General features: G+C 36.6%; 1 protein-coding gene across 1 annotated transcript in view; it reads left to right on the plus strand.

Annotated features, from left to right (window-relative positions):
• The window catches only part of LOC148943358 (uncharacterized), a 123,393-nt gene that overhangs the window by 25,499 nt on the left and 85,159 nt on the right, over positions 1-12,735 (plus strand). The window lies entirely within an intron of this gene.

Genomic DNA, 12,735 nt, shown 5'->3' on the forward strand with positions numbered 1-12,735 from the left:
TAAGAAAAATACCGTGCACTGTTTGTTTATATTTCTTACGAGAATAAAAGGAAAGGAAGGAAACTAAAGAAGAAACCAAAGCGTGAATTCTAAATTCTTAATGTGAAGCCAGGCGGTCTAAGGGTAAAATATTGCACTGGAATGTTGTGAAATTGAGGGGGCTCTAGTCAGTCTGGATTTCTACGAACCAAATACGAGAACAGGAATCCAAATAATGATAGAAAAAGCGGTAAGGAGAGATCGGAAGGACAGTTTATGAATGTGTTGAACACTGGTAAATTTGTAAGGATTTTTTTTTTTCAACATCAATATCTTTATTAAATATAATTCCTGCCGGCTTGACGGCCGGTAATAAAGCACAAATATGCTTGAAAAACGCAACCAGTACATAATTACTAAATTATACAACTAACCGAATCATCTTTGAAATAAATACAAATATAGAACAAAAAAAAGTAGAGATGCTAGTAATAATTACTGAACAATAAATTAAACAAAATTATTAACAGAAAAAACTTAAATTGTCCTCTCTCGCAATCCTGTCCCACATTCACCAACTGCCCGCAAGGATATGCTTCTTTAATCAGTTTTTAAATTGCGGCACACTTTCCGCTTCCCGATTTGAGTCTGGAAAGGTATTCCAGACAAACGGACCCGTGTGCTTTGCCACATGGCTAGAACGAACCGTGCTTCTTGGGTTACTTACCATGTCTTCAGCATTTCTCGCAGCATATCCGTGATAAAATGAATTAAAACGAAAAAAATATTAAAAACATCAGGCGCAAAACCATTCAAACTCTGAAACACAAAATTACTAATGTGAAGGCCACCAATTTGAGCAACGTTCAAAATCCTAAGTTTCCTAAAAATCAACTCTGTACTTAAAACTCCTGTATCGCACTTACCAATTAACCTCACTGCTTTATTTTGCTGAGTCTGAACTCGTATAAAATTGCACGTAAAATTACTCGCCCAAATTATACATCCATAATCTATATACGGCGCAATCAAAAAGTAAAATAAAAGAACTAAAATATGAGAAGGTAAAAAATGTTGAATACGTCTTAATACCCCAAGGCCACGCGCTACCTTACACGCAACCACATCAGCGTGTCTTCTCCGGCTGAGGTTCTGCTCATATATGAATCCTAGGTACCGCACTTCCTCAACCTGTTTTAATACAGAACCATTTATTCCTATTTCACTGGGAAGATTTGGAGGTACACCAGTCCGATTAAACAGAATATAATTACTCTTTGCCGCGTTAATGCCAAGTAAGCTAGCACCTACCAATTCACGCAACCCTTGCAGAGCTATGTTTGCTTTCTCGACCAATTCTTCAAGAGTCTTCGCAGCCACAACAAGTGCTATATCGTCGGCGAAAGATGTCACAGACGCATCAGGAATGTAGAACCGCATACTATCAACATACACTAAATACAACAGAGGTCCTAAAACGGAACTCCACATGAAACAGGAAAAAACCTAGAAAAATTCTCTCCTAGATTTACCTTCACTGACATACCATTTGAATACGAACCAAACCAACCAAACATCTCTCTTTTACACCTAAATCTCTTAATCTATCAATAAAATACAGAAATCAACGGTTCAAACGCTTTTATTAAATCTATAAAAATACTAATACAATACTCACCCTTTTCTAAAGTTAAGTCATCATATTCAAAAAGATATCCTACAGCATGCGATGTTAAATCCGGCCCCCTTAAAATTTAAACTGGCTGTCAGAGAATGAATGCAGGCTCGTAACTATACCATGGATAACTTTTTCATAAACTTTCAAAAACACTTGCAAAATAGAAATAGGCCTCCAATTCGATATGTCCGTTTGATTGCCCACTTTGTAGAGAGAAAGAATCTTTGCTGTTTTCAATAATTTAGGAAAAACTCCCTTCTCCATTATAAATTTTATTAGGTGCACTAACAAAGGAAGAATGTACACCAGAATTGATTGAATGGTCTCCAGGTTAGCACCATCCTATCCAGCACTGTTGGATCCAATCGATGACCTTTGTTAATTCAGCTGAATCTTAGGGACAAAATTTCATTTCCATTCCCACGCCCCGCTCACCAGCAAAAGAGTTGCCGTTCACAAGAGCTTGGGAATTTCTAATTTCCTCTTTTATCTTCGTTCCAATATTGGTAAAAATAATCACCAAACTTGTCACACAACTCTTGTCTATCCTCTACAATCGCTCCTTCGATTTCAATTCGAGGGTCTTGAGTTCTCCGAGGCTCGCTAGCCTGTTCATTGATAACTTTCCTAGTTCTTTTCGGATCTGCTTTATTTTCCTCAAAAAGTTCCGAGTAATAGTTTCTTTTTTTCCTTTCCAGTGAGTTCGCCATTTAAATGAGTATTATCTTCCTCCTTTGAAGATCTCAGATAATCTTGAAACGCACTGTCCCGTTGTTCAAATAGGTTCACTAGCTGTTCATCCGCCCATCGTTTTCTCGACATATTTGGTCTCTGTCTAAGTGTCTTCAGCTGACAAGTTTTATCATATGCAGTGGTTATGATGCTACTAAATTGCGCAAAAGCTTCACATGGGTTTTCCTGGTTCCAGACAGATTCAAAAGATGTTGCCACTCATTTCTTCTTTAAACATCCAAATGTTTTCAGGCTTAATATCTCGAACAAATTTCTTTTGCTTTTTCTGGCGTGACAGTTGTAAATCTAGACTAAATACTGCTCGTAAATGGCTAGACGCCGAATTCACTACAATATTAGAAAATGCATTTCGGATATACCTTGAAGAGACAGACATATTGTCAATATGGGTAGAAGAGTGATCTGTGATCCTAGTACGTATTGTTACTGTGGGAAAAAGATCGTAAGAAACCATAAAATTTAAAAAATCTAAGTTAAAACCACCCGTAGATAAAAAATCAAAATTAAAATCACACACGCATAAAAACTCTTGCTGTGACCCCTGAACCATCATTAGAAGACTTTGGAAGCCTTCTGTGAAATCCTCATACGACGCCCTTGGAGGCTTATAAACTACTGACAGAATAATTTTCCTCGAGCAAAGCGTCATACAAATCTCGATTTCAATAGAAAAATGTTTGTATCTTATACCTTTTCCCTAGACATCAAAATCCTCTATTGATTTTAATTTAAGTAAATCACTTACTATCAAACCGAGTCCGCCGCTGTTCATTGAAGCTCTACTCCTCGCGGTAAGCTAGTAGCCCGAAAAACTAAGAGACAAGAGAGGATTATCATGACTTAAAAAAGTTTTACAAAGGGCCATAACATGGAGATTCCAACATTTCAAAATAAAATCAAATATCTCATCATACGAAGAAGTAAGGTGGCAGTTCCACGAACACACATTGAAATGAGCATTTTAAATAATTCCAAGATACGAGGAATCACAATATTTACTACTGCAAAGGCCTATAACTCATGGTAGATTCTTCATTTGCCAAATCCGAAAGTAAACAAATATCAATACCAAACGGGCAACTTTCCAACCGGTTCAACCTCGATGAGGTACCGATTGGTACATCATACGTATTTATATCTAGTAAACACTTTCATAGCTTTCATTGAGAAAAAAAAATAATAATAATAAAAGCACAGCTGAGCTCTAGGAACAGATTAAATTGTAAGAATAATAAATGAAAACAGAACAAAACACTGATAGACAATAAACCAAAACAACAAAATAAGCACAACCAACTAAAACCAATCCGCCAGTGCTAATCCTGCGAGAAATGGTGCCTGTTGGGAGTTTTGCTAGAATTAGCCCACGGTCAGACCAGACATTTCGCACTCTAAAACTATCTCTTGCCGTAATCAGAATGTCACGAAGGCGTTTCGTTAGGGCCTCTGACACGAAAATGCCCGACTTAGCAAGTTTAATTTTGCTCTGACTCCCATTTTCTGCATCATGATATTCGCTATTGTTAATTTCAAATCTTCACCCGGTAACTTTTTCACACCGTTGAAAACTAAGCTATCTAGGAGCTTTTCTTGTTCAAAATCGTTGATTCTACTTTCCATCTGTGCCACGCGATTTTCCAACCCTTGAATTTCTGCTTTCAAACTTTTGTAATAAGCTTCGAAACTTTAGTGTAAAATCAAGGGACACTGAGGTTTAGATTTCACTAATTATAGTCTTGCAAGATTGTTTTAAGGAATTCTCACTTTTCTGTTGTTTATTCCCACACTTTTTTAAAACCTTCTCAGTAGTTTTTTTCCATCAAAGATTTTTGCGTTCTTGCAATCTCGTCTTCGCTAGCAACAATTCTCTCCAACAGCTGAGATGACGAGCTCGCTTGCTCGCTGATTTTGAGTGCAGCGTATGATTTGCTTCCTTTTTAGATTTCGGGAGAGTTTTTAGCTTCTTCAAAAGCAAACTTTACTCCCTTTCCCGTTTTTTGCGACGATTCCTTTATACTAACTTCATACGCTATCAAACTTTCTTCAGTGAGTCTTAGATTAGTCCCAAATGTGAACCCCTTGAGCTTTATCTTCTGTTCTGCAACACCTCCAGATAAGCTACATTTTTGGTAAACTAGTAACCTTTTTTCAATATCTTATTATTTTAACCATTTTTTTTTACCCTTTATGGAAACAATCCTATATCACCCCCGCCAAGAGCAGTAGTAGCAAGATAAGTATCAGGTACAAGCCGTTTTTTCCAGCACTAAGGATAAATCCCTTTCCTTGTCTCTAATCCAATATCCGAGGAATCCCTAGATACGTTCCTTCGATATATATTGTAAAATTAGACAGGTGGAATTTTTACAAGATACAAGAGCATTTAGAGTATAGCTAAGCTTGACTCCGTTCTAAAACTGTTTTTCTTATAAATGAAGGACTTAAAACTTACTTGACACATTTCTAAAGCTGGAGTCTCCCCTATTGAAAATACATTTGCCCCCCATTCCCAAATCATCTTTGTGAATTAAAACCACTGCTTGTTGCAATTTATGTTAGTTTTACGTTTGACTTGACTATTCATTTTACTTTCTGCTCATTTTGCATTTTATTTGCTCATTGACGATAATTTCTAATATTTTTAAGTTTGAATTGTTGTATGACTTTATTTCTTCTCATTTTAGATTATGACATGCCGCTTTATTTTTCTTTTAAAAACTTTTTGTTAGGAATTTTTTAAACTAATACTGTAAATGGAAAAACGAAAACTGACGTATGAAGGAATGCCATACGCAGCTAAAGATTGTGTGTTACGTAAAAAGATGATATAAATTCTATTATTGAATGCCATGGAAAGAAATCAGACACATAAACACATAGGAACAGAGTAGAGTATCCTTTGAAAAGTTTTTTTTAAGTTTTTTTCTCTTCTCCGTTCTTTTTCTGGCTGTTATATAAGTTAATTAGAATTCAACTTGCATAGGAAGTAATTTTTTTCTTTTTAATTGCTGATTATAAACTTATATTTTGATTGTGGCTCAATATTTTGGCACCCAATATTTTAGAGGCTCACAAACTGAATTTTGTTTTTCTTTTAGATAAAAAAAATACCTAACTGTGATACTGGCGAATAAAGCCCTGTGGATGGGAGGAATGGGGCCAAAAAGGCTATGAGAACGGCTGGATGACCAGCCCATCAGGTCCTGCCTGTGACATGATTATTCATTAATATTTTATTTTGTTAGAGGGAAGAAGAATTGATGTAATAGTATTGAAAAGTTGTGATAAAAAAGATGGGCCACCGACACTAAGCATTTACACAAAAAGAGGAGTTGGGGGGCTTTAGACTCGTTTTGTGAAAATTTAAACATTTTAATAAATTTTGTAATAATTTATATTTTTGTAGATACTTCCCCACCTTAAATTTACAACCCTTGAAACCAAATAACTATCTGTGTATATGTTTGACCAGCTGTATTTTCAAACATTTCGTGGTAACGAACTGTAAGTAAGAAGCGACGCGGCTCAATAGAAACCGAAACACTAAAAAAACGGAATTTTGATATCAATAGATATATAGTAAAATGGCTTATTATGCTTGTTCCAAATAAACAAGTTTCGTTAAGTTTAGTGTTACCCATCAAAGGCTACGAGCTTCAGAAAATTTGCCTTATTTTCGAAAGAGGGGAAAAACACCCCTTAAAAGTCTAAGAATCTTAATGAAAATTACGCCATCAGATTCAGTATATAAGAGAAACCTTGCTGTAGAAGAATCTGAACAAAATCATACCTTCCGATTCAGCATATTCGAGTACCTTACTGAAGAAGTTTCAAGCTCCTATTTGAAAAAATGTGGAATTTTCTATTATTTTGCCTGAAGAAAGATCACAGATTTGTGAGTTGTTTTTTTTTTATCAGGGGTGATGGTATCAACCCAGTGGTCCTAGAATATTGGGAATGGGTTCATTTGAATGGAAAATGACCAAAAAGACTGGAGGGCAACCAGGCCCCCTCCCCCGTCTCTTTTTCATCAAAATCGTCCGATCAAAATTTTGAGATAGCCATTTTTTTCGTTATAGTTGAAAGGTCCAATGACTATGCCTCTTTTTTTTTCAGATAAATCAGACCTTTCTGGACTTTAAGTAATAAACATGTGTTTAAAATATTTGACCTTGTCAATCTAGATAACGAATTTTGATCAGATGTCTTTGAGGAGATTGCAGCTAAAAAGGATATTGGAGGGGGCCTGGTTGCACTCCAGCATTTTTTTCCAAAATTCCTTCAACATGCCCAGAAAGTTTAAATTTCATACCCTCAGGTTTATACCCTCAGCTGTTCTCGACACATTGCAGATATATCGTTTTGTCAAACTGGATACACATTGTACCTATTGATTTAGTTGAAGATGCTCTTAAACATTTTCCAAACGATGTGATGGCTCATACCATCAGCCAGTGTATATATTTCCGGTATTTCCTTTTCACAGCCAATTAAGGAAAAAACGTCTCTTGACTGTGTTTGGCATTCTTCTTGACATTTCCCTAAAGTATGTATGATCATTCCTTCTACAAAATCCTTAAATTTTAACAATGGGTAACTCGCAATAACCTACAGCCCTTGCCCCGTGGACTGTGGTTTTTATTGTTAATCACGCTTATTAATCATGTTGTATTGTTCGATTGGAGATTGAAAGTGTTAGTGCCCTTTTTAAAAGTAAAAAGGGATTGGAGGACAACCAGCCCCCGCCCCGGGAAAACACCTCCTGTAAAAAATACCTCCGGGAAATACCACCTTGCTGAAAATCACCCCCCCTCCTGGAAAATAGCTCCCCCTGAAAAATATCCCTCCGAAAAATACCACTTGCTGTTGGTTGGTATCCAATCACTTTTGACTTATAAAAAAGACTAGAACTGCCTGGGTATTATAATTAATTTCTACCTTCACCCTCGTCTCGTCTCTCCCCTAGACCTAATTCTATATTTATCCGAAGGCTCAATGAGAATTGAGATGTTTTGGCATTAAAATGAAACCTTTGAGGTATCTCCCTCTCTCCTTAGCTAAAAAACAGTCGGAGAACCCTATTGCAGAAGTTTAAGTACCTTTTTAAGTTTTGTAACTTTTCCATTGCTTAAAGATAGTGTTCGTTATTGGGAAACATACGGTCATTTTTCGCTTCGGAGTTTTCTGAAGAGGGGGGAAGCTTCTGGAGGATTCTCAATGAGAAGAACATTTTGCACGGAGGGGAGGGGCAAGACTTACACATAAATTTCTCTTTTCCACTTTCCTTTGCACTTCTCAGCAAAACTAAACAATAACAGAACCAAAATAAAATATTCCATTTTGGAAAACCATATTTTCCGCGAGGGGGTATTTTCCAGGGGAAGGTTATTCGTTGCGAGAGGGGGGAGGGGTAAACGCTTACAACCGTAGATACTGACAGGGCGAAGAGGAGCCCCATTAAGAGACATAATAAAATGAGATAAAACACAAAATCACGAAGAAAGGAAGAAAACGAGGACAGTTAATTATTAATCAGAATTATTTATAAAAAAAGGAGAAATAAATCTGGCTTATAGAGTTTGTGACGTCCAATTTTATTTGTTTAAAACTACAAAATAGCAAAATAGACACTGCGTGTCTATTCTGCTAATTGACTGATGAGTCTCTATTCTGCTCTTGTTAGATTCACTTCGGAAGGTTACATTTTTTTTTTTTTTTTTTTTTGGGCACTGAGGACGACTTGGCGGAGGTCAGTTACAGTGGATGTAGTTACACGGTGGTTCAGTTGTAATGGAGTCACATCTTTCCAAAACATTACGGATAATTGCTTCTTGTTTCACTTCTATTTTATCAATTCAGCTGTATATTTCCCGCTTTTTCAACCACCAACCTTTTATCAACTGCTTTTTTAGCCATCTACCTTTTTAGTAGAGGAGCCCTAATATCTCGTGACCCTAAACCATATATGGGCATAGAGTCCCTAGGGAGAACACCTGTGCTGTCAGTACGACGGGGCACCATATATGGGCATGGAATCCCCAGGGCGAACAGGTTCCCGAGAAATTGATTGTGTAACCTAGCCTAACCTCATGAGCTCGTGACGGGGGCACCTTATATGGGCGTAGACTCCCTAGGGGAAATGGATTTCTGAGAAAATGATTGTATAATCGAAGGGGAAGTGGATTTACGAGAACTTGATGGCGTAATCGATTGGGAATTTTATTGATCTAGGACTCATGATGGGGCTCAATATATGGGCATAGAACACTGAACGAAAACCATGCTGTCATCTACAATTGAATCTAACGCCGAACGGGACTCCATTTATTCATGGTTTATTAATATCTGAAGGATAATGGCAAGGTCGATTTATTTGTTGTTGTTGTTGTTGTTTGGCCAAGTGTAATGACACTGGGGATGATTTACATAATCGCTAGGGGTATGTATTGATCTAGGGGAACTAAATATCCAAGGTCGATTTATTTGTTGTTGTTGTTGTTGTTGTTCGTCCAGGTGCACGCTAGGGAGAATGTTATGATCCAGGAATAGGAAACAGGATCACGTGTCTCCTTCTAAACCAATCAGAGAGTAGATTACATCACATTCTAAGCCCAATCAGAGGGTCGCTTACATATGGTTTCCCCCATTACATCGCAATTCGCCCTTGAGATTTGATATATAACGGGCATGCATTTTGATTAAATTATCAGAAAGTATTGTGACGCAATGGATACAACAATGGATATTATTGAGGAGTTAGAAGCCTAGACAACCTCAATTTACAATGTGAGTTCTGTTTTAGTACATTTTCATTTTTATTTTCAAAATAACATTATTTTCCTTGGTCACCCTCCAGTATATTCAGGTAAATCCCCCCTCCCACTCTAATACAAACTCCACCATGCTATCTTTATACTCGCTAGAGAACGTAAAATTTGTTCTTTTTACTACCTAAACCTAACCCCCCCCCTCAAAGCCCCTCCGATGTGTATGACTTTAATTATCGCAATAGAAATAATTCTCTTTTTTCGATAAAATTCATGCTTTCTATATTTCTAGCTAAGAGCGACAGACAACATCCGTCAATTCTTAGGCATTAAGCCGCTCTGTTTTGACACAAGCTCCCTGCTAGGTTATAATTAGTTTGTCACCCTTTTCCTGTTTGTTTACGATAGCGGCCTAGCCAAAAGGATTGTTTTTCCCGTCAAATTAAAACAGTTTCAGACAAAAAGAGATTGCAATAATTGAGCTAGGCCTACACACCCTGTACGGAAGTAGAGAAACGAGTTATTTTCAAAATAAGGTCTAACAATAATTTTTAGGACATTATGTAAAAAAAGGGGGGAGGGGCCACGCCTCAAGTCTATTACCATCATTGTAAAGTGAAAAAACAAAACTGTTTCTTCGCGTTAGGGCAGTAAGAGGGCCGGGGGGTTTCTAAGAAAAAAGATAGCTTTATTATGTGTAAATTGAATATCATTTACATCTAAGATCGTAAATTTATGGCCTATAAGCTGCTGGGTTTTTTTCTATTTATTTTTTCTATTTTAAAGCCTATAGACGGAAACATTAAAAAAAACTCCAAATGGTAAAAATAGGAGCATTTCTCGCAAATTTCACCTTTTGCTTTACTGAAAATGCTGAGGAGGGGGACTTCTTTGTGATAAATACTTTCTAGACAAAATTATGGCTAGGGGGTACTAATTTTTTTTATTCTGTGAAATAAAAGTTATGCGTAAATTGAATAGCATTTGATTTCTGAGTTTAGTATATTTCTCGCAAATTTTACCTTTTGCTTGGGGGATCTACCACCCCTCAAACATGACTTTAAATATTAAAGTTACTTTTGCACAGAATAAGTAACTATATAAGTGCTTTAAAATTTGTATGAAAAATTAGAATATTTGCATCTTTTAGATTGTGAGTTTAGCTTGAATTTTACACGTTGAATTTTAATACATAATTACCAAAATTATTAAACCTATATCAAATTTCCCAAATCGTATCAATTTTTCATGTGCTAATATTATTCAAACTAAACGTTCGTATAATAATGCTTTGAGTTATTTCTGAGAAAAGTTGAATTTATTATAATCAAACAATGATTTTCATAGTTTAGGTTGATTTCGACAAAGATTTCTCTTTACTTACGGTAAATTTCCACAAGGTGATTGATCCATGGCCCTTCTAAATGTGATAGAAGCTACTACACCCTGCTTCAATCCCTTTTTACGCATTCAAACTGAATGTTCGTATAACAATGCTTTGAGTTATTCCTCAGAAAATTGACCCCTCCAGATTTTTACTCAGAGGGGCGGGTGCTGAAATGTAAAAAGTTACTTATTTGCCCATCATTTTCACAGTTTTTAAGTTGGGATCTTCGAACACACTCCCTCCTTCTCAGTTTATTCTAAGAAAGTGAGCTGTATTTGTTAGAGTTTCAGAAACATTACATATTTATTTAATTTAAGCACTTTTTTTTCAGATATAATAATGTTTGGTGTGATTGACACAGAATATATTGGTCTGAAATATTCGTCAACTGGCATTATTTTCGAAGCAGCTTTCTTACTCCTAGACAATCAACGACGTAAAATTCATAGCTATAAATGGAACGTCAGATACAATAAGTATAAGTACGAGAAAAACAGATGGAGTCCAACACTAAATTTTATAAATCGAAATGGCTTTTACGTTAAACCATAAGACCACAGAATGAAAATGGCTATGAAATAAAACATGTACAAGAGGAAATTCAGGAAATATGCAGCTTTTTCGGTGTGCAAGCTGTTTATGTTAAGGGAAACGTGCCAACTGATAAACTCTTACTAGAAAAATGTGATAAAAACATAGCATTATTCAATTTAGAAGACTTCAAATGTGAGAAATACCTGCATTCAGTCCATGACCCAGAAGATATTTTTTCAAATGTTTTTAAATATGTTTAAGCAATAAATATCTTAAGCATCAGCCGTTTTTATTCTTTAGAAGAGTTCATCGCAATGAAAATTATACTCTCAGATTCAACATGCCAGGGAACACACTTTCAAGTTCACCATGTTGGAGAACCCTAAATAGTCACCCCTAAAAAGGTAAGTTAACCCTAAAAGGTTAAAGAATTTCTCTGAAATTATACTTTCAGATTCAACATGCCAGGGAACACACTTTCAGGTTCAGCATGTAGGAGAACCCAAAATGCTCATCCCTAAAAAAGGTAAGTTAACCCTAAATGGTTAAAGAATTTCTCTGAAATCACACTTTCAGGTTGGGTTAGGTAGGGCCCCGACCCCCCCCTCCCCAAAGGGCCCCCCGGCCCCCCTCGGACTCCCAAAGGGCCCCCAAGTGCCCCTGGGCACCAAAGAGCCCCCCGAGCCCCCGTCGCTCCTTACTTTCAGTTAAAAAAACTAGTTTTTTTCATTTAATCTATTAAAGGCCCTAACAATTTAGGTTCTGCATAAATCTTTTACAGAAGTTATTTAGTGAAATCACAAGACATGATGCAAGAAAAAAAGTACATAAAAATTGTCAGGTGTGGGGTTCGAACCCACGACCCCGTATGAGGACAAGATCTTAAGTCTAGCGCCTTAACCACTCGGTCAATCTGACTTGTAAACAATTCTCCCTAAAAAGACAAGTTAACCCTAAAAGATTAAAGAATTTCTCTGAAATTAAACTTTCAGATCCAGCATGTCAGGGAACAGGATTTCAGGTTCATCATGTGGGAGAACCCTAAATGCTCATCCCAAGTTAGCCATAAATGGTTAAAGAATTTCTCTGAAATCACACTTTCAGATTCGGCATGTCAGGGAACACACTTTCAGGTTCGACATGTAGGACTTTCAGGTTCAGAATGTTGGAGAACCCTAAATGCTCATCCCTAAAATGGCTAGTTAACTCTAAAAGGTTAAAGAATTTCTCTGAAATTACACTTTCAGATCCAGCATGTCAGAGAACACACTTTCAGGTTCAACATGTAGGAGAACCCTAAATGCTCATCCCAAGTTAACCCTAAATGGTTAAAGAATTTCTCTGAAATCACACTTTCAGATTCGCCATGTCAGGGAACACACTTTCAGGTTCGACATGTTGGACTTTCAGGTTCAGCATGTTGGAGAACCCTAAATGGTCATCCCTAAAAAGGCAAGTTAAACCTAAAAAGTTAAAGAATTTCTCTGAAATTACACTTTAACACAGGCAATAAACTAGAGTCTCGATAACCTACTATGGAGTACCACTGGGAAAGCTGCTTCCAATGTAAGAGCAACCATACTAGATAACTTTCTCTATTGCACTTTCCTTTGCACTTCTCAGCTAAACTAAAAAAT

This window comes from Artemia sp. Qi Xiang Cuo, chromosome 15 (assembly GCF_049724085.1).
Source record: "Artemia sp. Qi Xiang Cuo chromosome 15, ASM4972408v1, whole genome shotgun sequence".
Taxonomy (NCBI): domain Eukaryota; kingdom Metazoa; phylum Arthropoda; class Branchiopoda; order Anostraca; family Artemiidae; genus Artemia; species Artemia sp. Qi Xiang Cuo.